This window comes from Pistacia vera, unplaced genomic scaffold, assembly GCF_008641045.1.
Source record: "Pistacia vera cultivar Batoury unplaced genomic scaffold, PisVer_v2 Contig204, whole genome shotgun sequence".
Lineage (NCBI taxonomy): Eukaryota > Viridiplantae > Streptophyta > Magnoliopsida > Sapindales > Anacardiaceae > Pistacia > Pistacia vera.
In genome coordinates this window covers 1,264,467-1,285,568 of record NW_022196007.1, presented here as the reverse complement: position 1 = coordinate 1,285,568, position 21,102 = coordinate 1,264,467, and positions in this window count along the sequence as shown.

Here is a 21,102-nt window from a genome sequence, read left to right as displayed (position 1 = left end):
ATAAGGTAGACAATAAAATGATGGGAAAGGACCAAATTGTTGGAGATATATTTAATGAAATCATATATATAAGGGAGAATGACATTTTCCCACCCAAAGTTTGGCAAAACGACACTTTCTCACCCGTCAAGTTTCAAAATGACACTTTCGCACCCTTCGTCAAGTTTTGTTAATATTTGATTGAAAAGACGAAAATACCCTTAAATAGTTTCTTTCTTATTAGTTTATTATAAATTAAAATTTAGTTAAGTCAAAGTTTTTACTCGATTATTTATTAGTTCAGGTGTAAAGATTTTTTTTTTTCCTTTGTTTATTTAATTAATTAAGAATATTGATTTTTTATGTTAATTGGTAAAAATGAAAAACATTATATTATGAAAAACATTATAAATTTAGTAGATTATTGAATAATAGTGATGAGATATAGATGACATTATAAATAAATAAATATTAATGTCATTTAACTTTAAACAATTTCATAACATTACTCCTAACTTTTTAGGTGAGGTTAACTATTTTTTCTTTTTTGACTTTTTGATTAATTAAAAAATAATAAAAAACCTATAAAGTCAAATATTTAAGGGTATTTTTATCTTATTAATAAAATATTAACGGAAAACATATCAGAACCTAACGAAGGGTGAGAAAGTGTCATTTTGAAACTTGAAGGGTGAGAAAGTTCGTTTCGCCAAACCTTGGGTGGGAAAATGTCATTCTCCCTATATATAAATATGAAGATATGAATGTGGTGGTCCATTTTATTGCATGGAGTTAGCTAGGATTATATAAATTAATCTTAATTTTTACTGTTTTTGTTGTGGGCAACATAAGTAGATGTGCATGCAAATGCAGGGCCCAAATTAAAATCTAAATGCATTCATTGATCATTCCATTCCATGGTATTATTATTTATGATGGGACAAGGCATTACATTTTGATCACTCAAATCTCAAACTTGTTTCTGTGACTAAAAATGAAATAATAATCTCCTTTGAAAGACAGAGTGGAAGGTGTTTGTATAAATTAATGTATGAGGTCCCAAGTGAGTATGAAATCTCATTAATTATACCAATACAAAGTTGGTATGAAATTCATTACTATTCAATTCAATATTATCAACCTTCAACAATTATTTAATTAATTATCTTTTATATGTCATCTTCTCTTAATCTAAACATTTCCACAAAATATACCCATATTTCTATCCATATTCATAATCCTATTCCCCAAATATTGTTTGAAACAAATTATTTGAGAAATATTACTATATTTTTTAATTACTTTTAGACCTCTTAAGTTTATTAATTTCATAAATACCCCTAGAAAAAAGTTTAAAAATTAATAAAAACACCCCTACCGACCCATACTTGCCAGATTCTGGCAACCACCGTCGGTGGTAGCTGGAATCTGTCATAATGGCCTACACCACGACCGAAACTAGCCTGTAATTCACCGATTTGGATGAAAAAGACCAAATCTGGCCGTCAGTGACGATCAAAGATGGACTTTTGCGGCCGTCGATGGCCACATCTGGCCATAGATCTGACCTTTTTTGACTAGATCCGTGGCGGATCTGGCCGTCAGTGACAATCAAAGATGGACTTTTGAGACCGTCGATGGCCACATCTGGCCATAGATTTGGCCTTTTCTGACTAGATCCGCCACGGATCTGGTCAGAAAAGGCCAAATCGACATCATACCAGTCAAATTCGACTGGTATGTGTCGTTACCAATTTTTCGGTTAGATTCCGACAGTGGTGGCTGGAATCTTGCATTATGGGTGGTGGGGGTGTTTTTGTCATTTTATAAAATTTTTATATATTTGGGTGTTTAGTTAAATTAGCAAACCTATGAGGTTTTTTTTTTTTTTATAAATTTTTAAAATTTACCTCGTAATACTCCCCTATTCAACTATACAATATTATTCACAAAATCCTATCCAAAATAATAAAACAAACGGACTCATATATATTTCTTGAAACAGCTTGTCCAAACTAGCTTATACACACCTCAACTAACTTGGCAATCACTTCTAGGTATACATCTTAACCACATATCCCAATACTCGTCTTATCATTTGAGTTATCGAAGGATGAGTACTCAAGATACATATCCCATCTACCCTTTTCTCAAAATCCACAACCACCCTTCTCTTCTTTCGCAAAAAAACTATCTGGGTTATATCTTTTTTTTTTTATATGTACAAAGATTACCCAACTAAAAATCTTGTTGACTCGATATTTGACCATACAAGTGTTGATAAAGAGCTTTTATAAATCTAACCATTCAACTAAGGCGTCATGGATTTGTGGGTTATACTTAAACTAAATAAATTGAGAATTAGAGTAACATTACATCACATAATTGTATATAAAATAAATAAATAAATTAGACAAGTCTCCATCAAGATGAAAAATATATGGATTAGTTGAGGGCAAGCAAGAAAGTTGGAAAATTAGATACCTAATTGGCAATGAATGGAAAGGACAAGGGATCAACTTTAATTGCCAAAAATTGGAAGTATTTTGTTGTCTTTGAACAAAGTTTGATGGTTAGATAGGAGTCACAATCTTTAGTGGTCGAACCCACATGGCTATTGAGAGAAGTGTTTATGACGTTGAAGTTAGTGTTTATGTTTTTTTTTTCTTCTTCTTCTTCTTCTTCTTCTTTTTAATAGCCAATGTGTTCGAGTCACCTTACGTATAAATCATCGAGTGAGACTAACGCATCAACATACCCACCGTCGCGACTCTCTACTTACATTGTAGATGCTTGACGAGGAATCAAACATGAGATCGTATACCTATCCACATTATTTTCAATTCACTTTAACTATCTAAACTATCCATAGATAGATAATTACACCGTTACCCGTTTAATAGAAAAAACAAATTCAATAGGGATGTAGTTATCTCATACATACACAATTCATAAACTAATAATGTTTTATGTCAACCATGTTAATTATTTTTTAAAATCAAAAGGAGATAGATTTTCTCACCCTATGGATAGAGGGTAATAATGTAAATTTAACTATATAATACATGGATGCCAAAGAGTTAAATATCTCAGCTTATAATATATAGTTTTCTAAAGTGAAGGGAACCATCAAATGCTACAATTTTAATTTACTTTTTAAATAAATAAATAAACCCATTTGCACTTCTTTTTAATTCTCACCTTCAAACTTTACTTTAATTTATTCACCCATGTTATTAAAAATTAGAAATAAATAAAAATAAATTCATCTATCCACAGTGCTCCAGGCATAGAGTTGCGAGCTGCAACACATGCAATTTTATATTTATTCATTTTATTTATAAAGTGGTCCCTCTGATCATACAGGTGGCAGTGTATGCACAAGATCATTACACGTGGCACGATGTGAGATGGGGTCCCATTGTGATTAATAAAGAGTTAAGACTAATTAATTGTTAATTTAAGTTAATTGGCATTGAAATGGAATATATTCTTAGATGCTCGCCGTTTGATGCGCTTCTGAGCACGCTATGCTAAGCAGTCAGCAACCGTCTTGTTGCTCTAAATTTTATTAAATTATTTCTCATGTATATAAAATTCTATAATTTATTAAATTGCTTCAACCAATTTTACGTGGACTAGCTTCAATATGGGGTTTGAACAACTTATTATAAGGCCACAAGACTTTGAACGTTGAAATGTATGTTAATTGACCTGATCAATCTATATAAAGGAATTGAAAAACTTTCATATAATGAAGAACGAGAATTCGACACTATTAATAGAGTGGAATAAACAAATCTCATGATTGATTGATTATGTATACAATTTATTGCTTAAAAGACTTGTAGACAATATATTGAAAATGAAATTAGAATAATAATCATAAATAAAAAAAAGTTTGTGAAAGGTATTTGATAGAGAAAAAACGGAATAGGTTTAAGCTACAACTAGAAGATGAGGTTCTAAATCGCCTGGATATAGATAAGAGAGTAGGGGCTATTGGGCCCCCAAGAAGCCCATTTGTCAAAAGTTTGGTGGGCCCTCTCCTTATGACTTTACATTTCCACCCTTCCAATTATCTGTGAGTTTTCGAGTATCCCTTGTATCATTTTGAAAACAATTCACGAGTTTCGTAGGTGATATATCACCAAATTTGTACATAGTTATACGAAATCACTAGCCACACATTTTTTTTTTTTTTTTTTTTGCTTTAAAATAGGATGTCCAGACTAATTTGCGTGTACCTTAACTAGCTCCTATATGTGATAGGCACAACATCCCACTGTCATGATCACGAGCTTAAATCTTGGGAGCTAGGTGGATTTGAACTTGAGACTATACGCCTTAAGACTTAAACACACATCTCAACGCTTGCTTTACCACTTGGAATTACCCAAGGATGGATTCACTAAACATACAAAGGTATTCAAATTGTGTTGCATGATGATGGTCTCCAATTGCTAGACAAAATATGCTTCAAAGTGAAGCAAAATTTGCATTTGTGTTGTGTCATTTGTTTGATTAGTGGTCTTCTAATCAAGTCCCTACATCTAATTATAATGCTTACTAGCTTATTAAGCTTCCTAAACAAGCTTCTACTTATTTATGCACAATGGATTCAGTTTCTAAGATTGGGCCAAAGCCCAAAGAGAGAGTTCCTCCTAATTAATATCATTATTGGGCCAAAGCCCAAATGGACAGTTCCTCCTAATTAATATCCAGCTTTGGATGTTTTCTGGTTTCCATCTATAAGTCCTCTGCATGTTACTTTAATAAACCCATTTGCACTTCTTTTAATTCTCACCTTCAAACTTTACTTTAATTTATTCATCCATATTATTAAAAATTAGAAATAAATAAAAATAAATTCATCTATCCACAGTGCTCGAGGAATAGAGTCGCGAGCTGCAACACATGCAATTTTATATTTATTCATTTTATTTATAAAGTGGTCCCTTTGATCTAGGGGTGTAAACGAGCCGAGCTGAGTCGAGCTTTTGACTTATCGAGCTCGGCTCATTTACAACAGTGTCGAGCTCGAGCCTGACGAGCCTCAAAATTGAGACTCGAGCTCGAGCTCGAGCCGGCTCGCGAGCCGGCTTGATAGCGAGCTCCCGAGCCTTATTGAGCTCGATAAGGCTCGATCAAACCACCATTTATCCGGGTTTGATCGAGCCAAGTTCCCATTTTTTACAGCAATTTACCTGCGTACAGCATTTCATATTTACATCCAATGTTGAATTAACCATGACAGTTTCGAACATTACAAAATGTCTATTACTTTACAAAATCAAAAAACAGTTCTGAATATATACAAATAACATTCTTAGGAGTACATATACAATCCACCAATCAAAATCACTATCCACCAGTAGTCTGCAGTAGGCCTATCTTCGATGAAAACCACAATTTCTCCCTGCCTCTAGAAAATGTTCAATTTAATAAATATTTTTTAAGGTAACTATGACAAGAAAAAAATATGCATAATCATGAAACAAAAGCAAAAGAAATAAAAGTTTTACCTATGCATGCCTCCTACCACAGCCAAACCATGCACTGAATCCAGGAACTTAGGGATAGGAAGGTTGATCTCAACGGTTGCTGCTCTTCCTGAAAATGACAAAGGAGGAGTAATTGAAGTTAGTTGTATAAATATAAAGTATATAACAAATTAATAAAAACAATATTCAATATAAGTATGTAACCTACTTTACATCCTTTCTTCACCCATTCAATGTCTTGCTCCATCCAAATCCACATAAGAGCATCTCCATTGTGTTGGGAGCCAACGACGATTGGTACGTGGCAATAACCCACTGCCGGCGCTGAAAGTAGACTCAGAAGCAACCGTAGTAATAGGAATGGCTAATATGTCACGAGCCATGGTAACAACAAGATAGGGAACTTTGTTGAATTAGCCTTCCACCAGGTCAAAGCATCAAATGTTGTAGCGTCCCCAACACATTTATGGCATCCCTCTCCCAGGTAACAGTCTAACTCTGATTTCGTTGGCTCAACCGTCTCAACCCCATCCAGATACTCACTAAAATCATCCCAATCATCCGCCATCTCTACCACTGCCCGTGACCCTCACCAACCTCTGAACTGCACCCCTGTAGATGCAGAAGCGTGGGCAGCTGTCGATGCTTTACTGGCATCAACATATCCCTATATACCTCATACAAGGCATCTCGAACAACATCATATTTGCCCGCGATTCAGCCTGAGGATACATCTTAGGGAACGCATTCAATTACCTATCTTCAGTCTGGGATCCAAAATAGCAGCCACACCATCCGTAGATTACATTCTCCCCAATATTTGTCAAACTTTTCTTTCATTTTCCAAATCATGGTCTGTAAAACTGATTCCATCCGCACTCTTATATCAACATAATTTTTATTGTACAAACTTGTTTTAGGAACAAGTTTGATGTCGGATAACATCCCGATATCAGATTCGACGCAGCACTAAACACCTTCAAAATAGGACAAATTTTTCAACCTTGTCCCAATCCTCCTCCTTGGGACAATAATGATAACTCAAATCCTCTCATTCAAACAAGGGAAACCACGCCTAAATTGCATTGCGTGTGCAACATATCATATGTTGAATTCCATCGCGTTTTGCAATCAAGAATAAGCTTGCGAGATGGCAATCGGCGTTGTTGAACAATCTCTGAAAACACCTTTAGTCTACTCTCGAGAATTGATATACGACACGGTATCAGGATGTCCTAATAATGGCCTAATCTGATAAAGACCATCTTGAACAACCAGTTCAAGATATGTGCACAACACCTCACATGAAACATCTTGCCCCACATATGAGCTTCCCATAGCTTGGAAATTATCTTTCAACACTTTTACTGCAACATCATTGCTTGAAGCATTATCCACCGATATCGTGTGGACCTTAGCTTTAATTCCCCAATCCATCAAACACTTGAAAATTGCATCAGCAATGGCAACACCAGAATGGGGAGGAGGGAAGAATAAAGTTCAATACCCGTCTATTAAACTTCCAATGATCATCAATCCAATGCCCAGTCAAAACCATGTATTCCATCCTCTGGTTGCCTGAATGCCATGGATCTGTGGTCAGACTTATCTTAACCACACTTCAATAGGGTCAGCAACTTCTGTCTCTCACTTTCAAACACTTTCATACAATCATTCTTACAGTATTACGGGATATTGGAGTCCATTAGGAATCCCGTACTTCATCATATGTTCAACCCCTCTTCCTCCACAATAGAAAAGGATGTCATGCATCAGCACCCAATGTGCAATAAATTCCCTCATCTCAACATACTGAAGGCCCCGTAGAGCAGGCAGGACATTAGAGCCACTCTGAGAATTAGAAGGGGGAAATTTATTTGTTGTTGCCTCAGTGAGCTGTTCTCTTTCACACCTTTTCAAATGTCTGTTGAATTGTTGTTGTGCTTACTGGCAGTGATTTTCAACTTTGTTTTACAATGAATGCACTCTCCCTTCCTTATACCACCAGGGAGAACCACCTCCGTAATTCTGACCACAAACTGATGTTTTCGCTCTCTTCTTCCTCTCTAGTGATTGTCATTCTCAACATTTTCGGGGCTACTCACACTTTGCTCGGTGCCACCTGTGCTTCCATAAATGTTACGCCGATCAACTGCTCTTACCGTAATACAATCGTCGACGTCATCCAATGTGGGGTGCTTGAAGAACTGTCTACCAATGCCATACCTACAATTGAAAAATGAATTAACCGATATCGTTAGACAATATCATAAAGTTAAAATAATATATAATTGACATAATATATTCATTTTACAAAAATATATACCCAAAATGGTTTCTAATCAATGCAATTATATATAATATATATAGAGTGTATAGATTATGAATGGTCAGTAAAGTATAGAATGGAGTAAGATATATTTAGGTGATATTGTAGTTGTGGGATTATTTTGTGTGGTGTGATGTGAATGTAAAGAGAATGACCTAATCACCTCTACTAATTATTCATTTTAACATCTACAATTTACTACTCTACCTATTATACCCACTCTTCTCTACTAATACTACCTCAACACTAAAAATGCCTCTACTAATACATATACATAACACTAACACAACTACTGACGCCAACATAAACCCAAAATACCTTATCACTATAAAAATCCCATATCTCTACACATAAACAACTATAATCACATTGTTACTCTTCTAATTCCAATTAATACTCTCTTACCCACCTACTCTATCTCTGTTCACTCAACAATTTATACCTCCTATTCTTTTGCTAACACTTCCAAAGAACAAAATAAGCCAGAGGCTATGTGGGCTAACTTCTGTGAGTGCAACAAAGAGAAGTAGCTCTTGTGGTTATATAAACGGCCTAGTTTTCACAAGAAGAGAAATCGCATTGCGTTTGTTTGTCCCAAGAATGTATCAAAATGACAATGTAAGTAAGAAACGAAGAAACTCTGAGAAAACATGCAAAGCCCACAAAGAACTGTCTTCAAAACAGAATTCATTTTTTGCATTTAACCAAAAACCATGAACTGCAAATGAAAAAAAAAAAAAAAAACACAAAAACGCTAAAAGAAACCACCAAACCTTGAACTTAACAATTCATTACACATTAATTAGCTATATTTTTACACAAACCTAATATAATCCAAACAACAAAAGAGTCAACTCAACACAAACAAAACATCATAACAATTAATTTTCAAATATGTATGTATATATTTAAATTAATATATTATACATATATGTATGTATACATATATAGAGATGCTATGATGAGAAAGAAAACACACAGCACCTATACTAGTAATTATGTCGTGATAATTATTAAATAAATCCATAAACAAGCAAAACAAAATCACACCGACATTTGCAAACCATTTAGTAGAAATCAAATGTAAACGGAACAACTCAAAGAAGAGACAACAAGTACATAAGTAACTCCAAAAACATCACCAACCAGAACCCGAGAAGTTATAATACAATACATAATTTATTCAACCTAATCAGTTCAATCAGTGACAAAGATAATCAACCAAAAAATTCAATATTGGCAGACATTCTTCAGTGTTAAGCAGCAAACAAACCTGGAAGTTTCAGAGTGTTGGGCCTCCTTTTCCGGTTGCCGAGATCGGAGATGGCGACGGAGATTACCGATTTCAGAGTGTTTGGTTCGCTATGGGATTTGGGGGTTTGGGATTTAGGAAGAACTGAAATTGAAGCTCTGTTTGCAATATCGTGTTATTTCAAATTTGCACTTTGGGGGGAAACTGTCATTTTAAAAAAAAAATTTCACTATAAATATCAGTTTAATACCTATAGTTTAAAAAATCAGCAAAACACCCTGTGAAGTGTATAGTGCTAATCGAGCCGAGCAGGCTCGCGAGCAGAGCCGCTTCACTGTGTTCGAACTCGACTCGGTTATCGAATCGAGTTCGAGTCGAGACCGAGCCTTATCGAGCCGAGCCTAAACGAGCTTTTATCGAGCCGAGCCGAGCCGGCTCGTTTATAGTCCTAGTAGTGGTGGTTGGTTTTATATGCGTTTATGGGTTGCATTTTTGTGAATAAAAACATGAATTGGAGGCTGGAAATTACATGGTTCTGGACTGCATTTTTGGCCAAATTATGCAGGTAAAGGTGGCTGGGATTATATATATATATATATAAATATATTATATATAGGCTGGGTTTATATATATAAAAACTTTTTGGCTTGACTGGAAAATTAAATTGGAAACTTACATATCCGATTATTTGGACGGTGTGTTGAGTTATACATGTGAGGTTTATATATACATGATATGGTAAATAATCTTCTCGGTAAAAAGGGCAAATGGGGTAAATAAACTTCTCTGTAAAAAGGGCAAATGGGGTGCTTTTCGTCAGTTTTGAAAGTATGTTTTAAAAACTTGCATTTTACCCCTCTATTTTCCATGAAATCTCATATGTTGGATGATTTACCTTATATGAAATATTATATATATTATTATTATTATATTATTATTATTATATTATTATTATATTTATTATTATTTTTATTGCTCTTGGGTTAATTAGCATTATATTGTGTTATATGAGTTTTGACTTTCAAACGGGATATTTGCTTATGATTTGTATCGGTTATATACTAAGATCATGTGATGTTGAAATAATTTTCAATCTGGGTTAAACCGTCAGTTTCTAAAACATGTTTAGAAAATTGTAGTTTCACCCCTATATGTGATTTTTGAATATTATGTCACATATGTATGATTTATAAGCACATACGTAATATACTCTTGACTTACATGTTACTTGAGATTATGCATGAGTATGTTGTGGTGCTAAAACCAACCTACGTAGTACCCAACCCCCTCATGATGTTGATTTGGTTCTACACATGTGTATGATTTGATATTGTCGGCCCAAGTGGGTCGAAGGCCTGAGCGAGACAGATATCGCTTCATATGATTGATATTGCTAGCCCAAGTGGGTCGAAGGCCCGAACGAGGCAGATATCGCTACGCATATTAGTTTTGCTGACCCAAGTGGGTCAAAGGCCTGTGCGAGGCAGATATCGCTACCCGAGATATGATTTTGCCGGCCCAAGTGATGCTTGGACTCAAATGGGTCGAAGGCTTGAGCGGTGACTTGAGCGGTGACCGATTCTACCTAGCAGGATGGATTTAATGGTTCAACCCGCGCGATGTTTGATCGTGCCAGGTTGGGCAGATTTACCCCTGGGTACTTAGTTGTGGTGAGAGTTTTCTATTATTAATATCAGAATCAGTTTTAGAATGTTTAAAATCACATTCAATTTTTAGCATCTGTTATGAGCGATAGTCTCAATATAAGTTTTTAGAATAATTAAGAGAGCTTTCAGTATTAGCAACAGTTTCAGAATAAGATACCAGCTTATAGTTTTCAGTATCAATAAAAGCTATAGTATTCAGTTTAAAGTTCAATTATCAGCATAAAGTTTACAGTATTCCAAAATCATTTATCAGTGCATAGTTTCAGAAAAATCAGCTTTCAATTTTATATCATCACAATAGTTATAAATTTACTTACCTGATTTTGTTTTATGAATCATGAGTGTTCATTGAATGATGATCTGAATGTCCGCAGCATGACTAGTAGAGTTATTATTTTCAGAATCAAATGCATTCTTGAGTGATGACATAGATGGTTGTAGCATGACTTATAGGAAACATTGTTCCTAGAAGCATAAGCATTTATAGTTATGTTTTTAAGTTTCCAAAGAAAGAATTTTATGCATTCAATGATGAGCTATAATTCAGAATTTGTTTTCAGCTTAAATAATGAGATTACAGTATTTAGAACAATATTATAAATGAGTTATACATGCGTACAGGATTTAGTTACTTCCATAATACGTTCATAGAATCATGTTGTTTTCAGGATTTCATAAGAACTATTGCATGCCATGACTATTGTTTGAAGAATGTTTTGCAAACTCTCCCCAATCCTCCGCTCACTGAGTATTTCTCTATATATATCTTATGTGTTTATGCTTTCAAAACGAATCCAAGCGAATGTTTTTATAAAGAGCGCATTCATAATACAGGTTTTTAGATTCCTACACGGCACGTCTCGGTCGCCCGAGTCTCATAGGTGCGCCCGGAGCTTATGGGATAGGGAGGGTCGAGGCAGGTCGTGTCAAAAGTGGCCCCACCACAACCACTGTTTTCATTTACACACCCTCTTGTCTACGCAAGATAACTAAAACAGCATGGCTAACAAGCGACACCTAGCAGCTGAGAGTAAAAGTGCAAACTACCTGATTCACTTACACAAGGTATATATTATTATATACGATAACTTGGGATCAAAGATACTTTAGGATAAAAATGCTAATAAATATGATAATAAAAACAACAAAATCAGAGAGAATTTTATTGCATAGGAACAGTGATGTTATTACAACTCTCAAACTCAAACTTGCACATGAATAATGTTATATTTATACTATTTTCATTACATCATGATGTGGTATATGTCACAATCATACAAATTCTATTATAATATTAAAAATTCAAAATAATTAAAAATTTATGTGGTTCTAGCATATGTCACATCATGATGTAATAAAAATTGTGTAAAATAGTGGTGTAAATATAACATTACTCCTTGCACAAAACCTAACTTACAACAAAATATAAATAAATACAAAGCCAACTTCTACCAGGAAAATGCAAGTGTAACATAAAGCTTAGTCCCCATAAAGTTGCGAAAGGGTCTCATTTGATAGGTGACTTCCCCATTAGCATCCATAATCCAGTAGAACATAATTCCATCCCCTGGATAAGTTATGAGCTCAATATGAACTTCATAGGCCCATTATGAAAATGTATTGGCTTTTAACTATGAACCAGTTAAGCTACAAGTCATAGGTAAGGCAAGACCATTTTAAAGGTAGGTTAGGTTGGCATGCAACTATCAGAGGTCCAGAACACATGACAGCCTATATTAGAACAACAAAGCTACGGACACTGAAAAATTTGCACTGAAAATGTGTACCGACCTACATGCACAAGGCGCCTAATTTTTCTATCATTTTTTTTTCTAGTGAACGGCCACATGGACCCCCGTCCATATTATATGGATGGGGGTCCATATACCAGGGACGGGCGTCCCTATTTAAAGGAACCCCATCCATATATAAAATATAATAAAAAAATTTGTTAAACATTAGGGATGGCCGTCCATCCATTATGGACGACCTTCCATTACTTTTGGACCAGCGCCCACAAATAATGGATGCCCTTCCTTGACCCAAATATGAAAAAAAAAAAACTTTGGGGATGCCCGTCCACCAATTGTGGACGGTCGTCCCTTACTTTTTGACCAGCGTCGAGCTCAACTTGAGAGCAAAATGAGCTCAATTTGAGCAACATCAACTCAACTTGAGAGCAAAACGAGCTCAACTTGAGAGCAAAACGAGCTCAATTTGAGTTAAACGAGCTCAATTTAAGAAAAACAAGCTTAATCTGAACAAAACAAGCTCAACTTGAGAGCAAAACGAGCACATAACGAACTCGACCTAAGCACATAATGAGCTCGACCTGAGCACATAACGAGCTCGAACTAAGCACATAACGAACTCAACCTGAGAGATCATAATAACCCTAAAGTTTTTTTATTTATTTTTTATTTTTATATTTTGGTTGAGGACGAGCGTCCCTTATTTGCTGGCGCTCGTCCAAAATGAAGGGACGGCCAGCCACATTTGGTGGACGGCCGTCCCTAATGTTTATAAATTTTTTTTATTGTATTTTATTTATGGACGGACGTCCTTTAAATGGGGACGTCTATCCGTAGCAAATAGACCCCCGTCCATATAAAATGGATGGGAGTCCATGTGAGTGAATGGCCGTCCATATTTGATGGATGACCGTTCACTAGAAAAATATTCATAAAAAAATCAAGTCACGCGTACACGTAGACTGGTACACATTTTCGGTGCAAATGTTTCGGTGTCCGTAGCTTTGTTGTTTCATTTTATAGTGGGAGATGGAATGAAGAAGAACGAGCCCCGAGGTAAACATCTGCACGTGAGATGTAGAAATGAGAGAGAGAGACGCCTTGGGTTTGGGTTTGGGTTTAGGTTTAGGTTTGGTTTGCACTCTTGACAGCATTAAACAGTATATTTTTCCCTAATATGAATTTGTTTTTAAATTCGGTTTCAGTTAACCCGTATGAAAAAATCAATAAATTGAAAACCAAACTAAGTAATCAGTTTATAAAGTTTTGAAAACCAAAACCGAACCGATTGATTTGCAAAAAAATTCAATTTACGAACTTTTTCTTCCACCTCTAATGATCGATTCCTTGAAGGCCTACCACTTTCCACCGCATCAGCAACATCTTCGGCGAACCAAGAGCCCCTCTCAACCTCCAATTCAGAGAGAACTTTACACATCAAGTCAAAAGCTCCTTTAGTTCAAGGAGAATATTTGTGACGGCTCAACGAATCTTATCTTAGATCTGCAGTATCCAAATCACTAGACTAGCCCCATTGTCTTCCCATATAGGAATTTGCCAACCTTTTTCTTTACGTAATAACATTCACCGTGTGGTCCATAAATAGTACCATTGTCTCGTCTTATATAGACAGAACGTGCAATTCATTCAAGCTTTTTTTTTTTTTTTTTTTTTTTTGTGAATTTTGTGAAGAGCCCTAATTGGGGTTATGAAAGGAGACAAAAAAGTGATTATATTATTGTCAGCGAGAGACCCTCCTTGGCACATGAACCAGCTCCCTCCGTTCCGGCAGTTGCAGTTAAAGCATGGACCTCACAAATCGAAGCTTCAGAAAAGATTGCTGTCACTTATTTAGGGTGACCCTAAATTGTGACACAACACATGCAAACTCCAAAATAAGAAAATCACGTAGCACATGAAAGACCTTTAAATTTTAATATTAAAATGATTTGCTCAACGAGCAGATGATTGAAGTTTATCTTGTGTCACAGGCTCACAATTCCCTTTTCCAGGGTAGAGTTAGCTTTGCATATTCTTGAAATGAACTCCATTGTTCTTATAAATATCACTGTACTAGGAAACAAATATACGAAAAATAAATTTTCTCCATCAAATTTCCCACTACATTTTGCTTCTATTCTGATCTTCCATATTACTCTTTCTTTGTGCTTCTTGGAGTTATAATGAAGGAATTAATAATTTTCTCAAAGAGATTACCTTAGACAGCTATTGATAAAAGGTTGAGAATCCCAACCAAAACACTTGACAAGTTCCCTCCTTTTGTTTAAGGCAATCGCTTCCAAAGTTATGAATGTATGAAAAGAAGAGAATCTTTTGTTGTGTCGTTTCTCACCTATTAAATAATGAACCCCCCAATTATTTGCTTAACAATTGGTATGGAATGCAAGGATCGAGAAGTGAAGCACAAACAGGATTACAGTTATTTGCTTAACAATTGGTGTCATCTCCTCAAAGTTACCTTAACAATTTATTAATTGGTTTGTAAAGAGAATGTGTTCAATATCTTCATTAACACGTTAAGAGCACGAAGCCTGTACATGAGGATGAGGTACATTACACCGCCCATTTGTCAAACTTTGGTAACTGTAACAGAAAGTGACAAAGAAAAGATAATGAATCAACTACTCATACACACTTCTAGATAGAGAAACACTTAGACTAGGATTTGAAAGCTCATGTTGTAGTCTGAACTCTTAACTTAAACCTAATCATTTTTTTCCGTGTCAAATACCTTTTACAAACTTTTGTCTATTTATGATTATTAATCTAATTTCATCTTCAATATATTATCTATAAGTCTTTTATGCAATGGGTTGTATATATAATCAACCAATTATAGTGTTTGTTTATTCTACTCTATTAATGGTGTCAAATTCTCGTTTCAATTCCTTCCTATATACTGATTGATCAGGTCAATACCTATATACAAAAATTGAACTTTGATCTCGATTCGACGTTAATCTCATCGCAAATCTAATCCTCGAAAATGCTGCTCAGGCTTGAAATCAAGAGAAAACTTGCTCAAAGATTTGGGTCACTGAATTTCTCTACACTTCCACAATTATGGAGGAACATTGTTGGCAATCTAATCCAACTAGTGTAAAGATCTCAAAATGATCTCCAACTAGTTGTATGTACACATAAAAATGATTATTTGTTTTATATTTTTTGTTTTAGCTTTTCCATAGTTGCTATGCATATGAGTAAAGGCCATATTCTGATTGAAAATTGTTGGCAATATAAAAAATATTCTTTTCCTCCATAATTATGTTTAGTTGAGAAGTTTGGTCTGATACTCTTTTTCTGCTGAAAATCTTAACTTTGGTGAGCTTTCTCTAACAGCATATTCTCCATTAGACGACCAAACGAACTCCAGTGCTGAGCCAAAGGACCAATTTCTCCATGCCAAAGCGGTATATATGATGTACTCACCATCTCCACAGACAACAACAAACCTCCCATTCAGATTGTTGTCTTCTATAAGGTCATTAATGCTAATGGGGAAGTCATCTGTAAGATAAGACCTTTCCATAATTTTATGCGGTATTGAGCTTTGTTGCATTTCCTGCTTTTATTTTCCTAGTATTAACGGATTTTCTCAAGCAATGTTTGCCTCCATACTTGCGAATGCAATTCCATTACCTGCATGACCTAATCGACGAGGATTGATTTGTTAATTTTGAAACTTGCTCTCTTTACTTTGTCTTTGTTTTCTATCGTCAAATTCTTCTTCTTCTTCAACTTGTTCTTATTCTCTCTGTTTCGCATTTGACTCTTGCGCCACTTTGTAAATTTTAGTTATTTCTAATAAGTCCCTAAACTATTCATTATTTATTGTAATCTGTATGTTAGTTTCTAAACATTACACTTCGCTCCTCTTCAGACTTCAGTTTCTAAATCTAGCATGATCCTTAATTAATTACAGAGTTAATGAATTAATTGGTAATTCAGTAACATACAGAGGAGTTAGAGCATCTCCAATGGTGCTTTTTATTTTAAAGAGCATCTCCAATATAAATAAAGAACATCTTCATTAATTTTAAAATATAAAAAACACAATTTTTATTCAAATCCAATAGGCTTTTTAAATTTAATGAAAATGCTCTTTATTTTTAAGAAAGAGACTTAATGGGAGAGAGAATTAATAAATAAAAAGCATAGAAACTTGTAGTTTATTTATTAAAATTAGGATAGAGAGTGGAATTTGACTCTCTAAATATGGAGAGCTAAACGCAGTCTCTAATTTATATTTTAAAAATAGAGTCTGTTGGACTCTTGTTTTTATAGATAAACTCTTTATAATCAAGAGTTTGTGTCACATAAAGAGTGCTTTGGAGATTCTCTTATAGGTGGAAACTAGAAAACATCCAAAGCTAGATATTAATTAGGAGGAACTATCCATTTGGGCTTTGGCCTAATAATGATATTAATTAGGACAAACTCTCTCTTTAGGCTTTGGCCCAATCTCATAAATTGAATCCATTGTGCATAAATAAGTAAACTACTAAGCATTATACAGTAAAACCTCTCTATAGTAATACTCTATATAGGAATAAACTCTACATAGTCATAAAATATCATATTCCCAATTTGGGATAGTTATAAATAAAAATAAATTCTACATTGTAATAAATTATAAACTTTCTAATTCTTGTCTTAAGGAAAGTTACCTTCATATAGTAATAATTATCTGTATATTGAAAACATATAGATATCTAATAATTATATTATATATATATATATATATTTATATATATAATGGTATGTAAATTAAAGGTTTAAGATGAAATAAATATTATCTGAAGTTGTTTGATTACTCATTTGGATGACTAAGGAAGACATTAATATTCATTCAATTAGTTTAGTGAAGTTGTCGAATCTGATCACTCAATTCTACAATGACTCTTTAATTCTCCTCATCCACTTCATTTGTAAATTGCAATTCATCGACATCGGGGATCCTAATTTTGTAATGCTTAAAACAATTGGCAATTGTCTGTGGCTTCACATCAGTTGCCATGCAGCAACTGCATTTACAATTCCATCAAGGACAATTATCTTTGTTGGTTTCAAAAAATGATCTTATATCCGTTTCAAAAGTAGACAATTGAAGCGCTGAATTGAAACCCTAATACTATTAAAACATGAATTGAAATTCTAATATTGTACTACTAAAATATGAATTATGAAATAAAAAATTTTGTTAATCTCTATTAAGTTATAACCTCCTCATAGTAATAAAATTAGTTAGTCCCACCATTATGACTATAGAGAAGTTTTACTGTAATTAGAAGTAGGGACTTGATCAAAAGACCACTAATCAAACAAATTACACAACACAAATGCAAATTTTGCTTTACTTTGAAGCATATTTTGTCTAGCAATTGGAGACCATCATAATTCAACACAATTTTAATACCCATGTATGTTTAGTGAAACCACCCTTGGGCAATTCCAAGTGGTAAGATGAGCGTTGGGATGTGTGGTTAAGTCTTAAGGCGCATAGTCTCAAGTTCAAATCCGCCTAGCTCCTAAGATTTAAATAGGTGATCATGGTAGTAAGATGTTTTCCCTGTCACATATAGGAGCTAGTCGAGGTATGCGCAAGTTAGTTTGGACACCCTGTTTCAAAACAAAAACAAAAACAAAACAAAAAAAATGTATGGCTAGTGATTTCGTACAACTATGTACAAATTTGGTGATATATCACCTATGAAAGTTGTGAATCGTTTTCGCATAAATATATATAAAGGATACAAGGGATACTCGAAAACTCAAAGATAATTGGAAGGGTGGAAATGTAAAGTCACAAGGAGAGGCCCACCAAACTTTTTTTATTTATGTTATTATTCTAATTTCATTTTCAATATATTGTCTACAAGTCTTTTAAGCAATAAATTGTACACATAATCAACCAATCACGAGGTTTGTTTTTTCCACTCTATTAATGGTATCGAATTCTCGTTTCAATTCCTTCCTATATACTGATTGATCAGGTCAATACCTATATACAAAAATTGAACTTTGATCTCGATTCGAAGTTAATCTCGTCGCAAATCTTATCCTTGAAAATGCTGCTCAGGCTTGAAATCAAGAGAAAACTTGCTCAAAGATTTGGGTCACTGAATTTCTCTACACTTCCACAATTATGGAGGAACATTGTTGGCAATCTAATCCAACTAGTGTAAAGATCTCAAAATGATCTCCAACTAGTTGTATGTACACATAAAAATGATTATTTGTTTTATATTTTTTGTTTTAGCTTTTCCATAGTTGCTATGCATATGAGTAAAGGCCATATTCTGATTGAAAATTGTTGGCAATATAAAAAATATTCTTTTCCTCCATAATTATGTTTAGTTGAGAAGTTTGGTCTGATACTCTTTTTCTGCTGAAAATCTTAACTTTGGTGAGCTTTCTCTAACAGCATATTCTCCATTAGACGACCAAACGAACTCCAGTGCTGAGCCAAAGGACCAATTTCTCCATGCCAAAGCGGTATATATGATGTACTCACCATCTCCACAGACAACAACAAACCTCCCATTCAGATTGTTGTCTTCTATAAGGTCATTAATGCTAATGGGGAAGTCATCTGTAAGATAAGACCTTTCCATAATTTTATGCGGTATTGAGCTTTGTTGCATTTCCTGCTTTTATTTTCCTAGTATTAACGGATTTTCTCAAGCAATGTTTGCCTCCATACTTGCGAATGCAATTCCATTACCTGCATGACCTAATCGACGAGGATTGATTTGTTAATTTTGAAACTTGCTCTCTTTACTTTGTCTTTGTTTTCTATCGTCAAATTCTTCTTCTTCTTCAACTTGTTCTTATTCTCTCTGTTTCGCATTTGACTCTTGCGCCACTTTGTAAATTTTAGTTATTTCTAATAAGTCCCTAAACTATTCATTATTTATTGTAATCTGTATGTTAGTTTCTAAACATTACACTTCGCTCCTCTTCAGACTTCAGTTTCTAAATCTAGCATGATCCTTAATTAATTACAGAGTTAATGAATTAATTGGTAATTCAGTAACATACAGAGGAGTTAGAGCATCTCCAATGGTGCTNAGGGGGAAATTGTGGTTTTCATCGAAGATAGGCCTACTGCAGACTACTGGTGGATAGTGATTTTGATTGGTGGATTGTATATGTACTCCTAAGAATGTTATTTGTATATATTCAGAACTGTTTTTTGATTTTGTAAAGTAATAGACATTTTGTAATGTTCGAAACTGTCATGGTTAATTCAACATTGGATGTAAATATGAAATGTTGTACGCAGGTAAATTACTGTAAAAAATGGGAACTTGGCTCAATCAAACCCGGATAAATGGTGGTTTGGTCGAGCCTTATCGAGCTCAATAAGGCTCGGGAGCTCGCTATCAAGCCGGCTCGAGCTCGAGCTCGAGTCTCAATTTTGAGGCTCGTCAGGCTCGAGGTCGAACTCGAGCTCGACACTGTTGTAAATGAGCCGAGCTCGATAAGTCAAAAGCTCGACTCGGCTCGGCTCGTTTACACCCCTAACCACTACATGTATAATTTCGGCCGACATAAAATTCATAAACACATAGAATCCAAGCCATAATTGCATGCATCATATAACACATAACCAAAGGAATCCCATTCAAACAATAAATGGAAAGCATAACTTACACATGCAAACATGAATTTAAGCATTTGGATGCAATGTATCTCCATGCATGTAAAATCCTTCATATCTTAGAAACAAAACTCAACAATTAACACACGCACGCTTGGAAATATTGAGAAAAGGGTTTGATTTTTGCCACTCACAAATCTCAGTCCTTTCTTTAACATTTTAACAGCCAAATTACTTTAACTCCCAGCATTTAAAACACCATGAAAATCAATTTTCTCAAAGATAGTCCAACTGGAAGCATGCAAGTGTATTCAACCAACCAACTTTTAGTCCAAATACATAACTCAAGCACCTCTCAAAATGCAGTCCAGCCGAGTGCATGAAACCAAAATATCCAGCCACTATCACAATTTATTGAAACAACCGAATGCATGCAAGTTCAATTAACAAGCAAAGTTCATTCCATTTTAAAACTCAAAACAACCACTCTAGAATCAGAATGATCGGACGGCAACGAGCCCCAAATCACGATTTGATGATGCACTGTTCACAGACTCAAAAACTAATGTATCCTCTCCCCTTCTCTTTGTTCATCTTTTTCTTCTCTTCCTCTCTCACTCTATCTCTCAACTAAACCCACTCTTTCTTCTCTTCTCCTCTTTTTTTTTTTAATCCTTCTTCTCCTCCTTCTCTCTTTATCCTTTCCTTTCTTTCTTTTGCTCTCGTTTTCTTCTTCTTCCTTTGGGCAAACTGCCCAGTTTTCTTCTTCTTTTAAACAAAACATTTTTCTGAAATTATATTCTGCCTCTCAAAAATCTATAAATTTCAGTCTAACCCCGCCACCGAAGCTTCTCCGAGCAAACATGTCCAGATTTTTCCCTCTTGATATATGCAAACCCAGCAGTTTCCATTTCTTGCAATTTCATTCCCAATAAAATTTTTAAAAACTAACATAAATCCCCTTCCATAAAAATAAAATCACAAAGAATATGT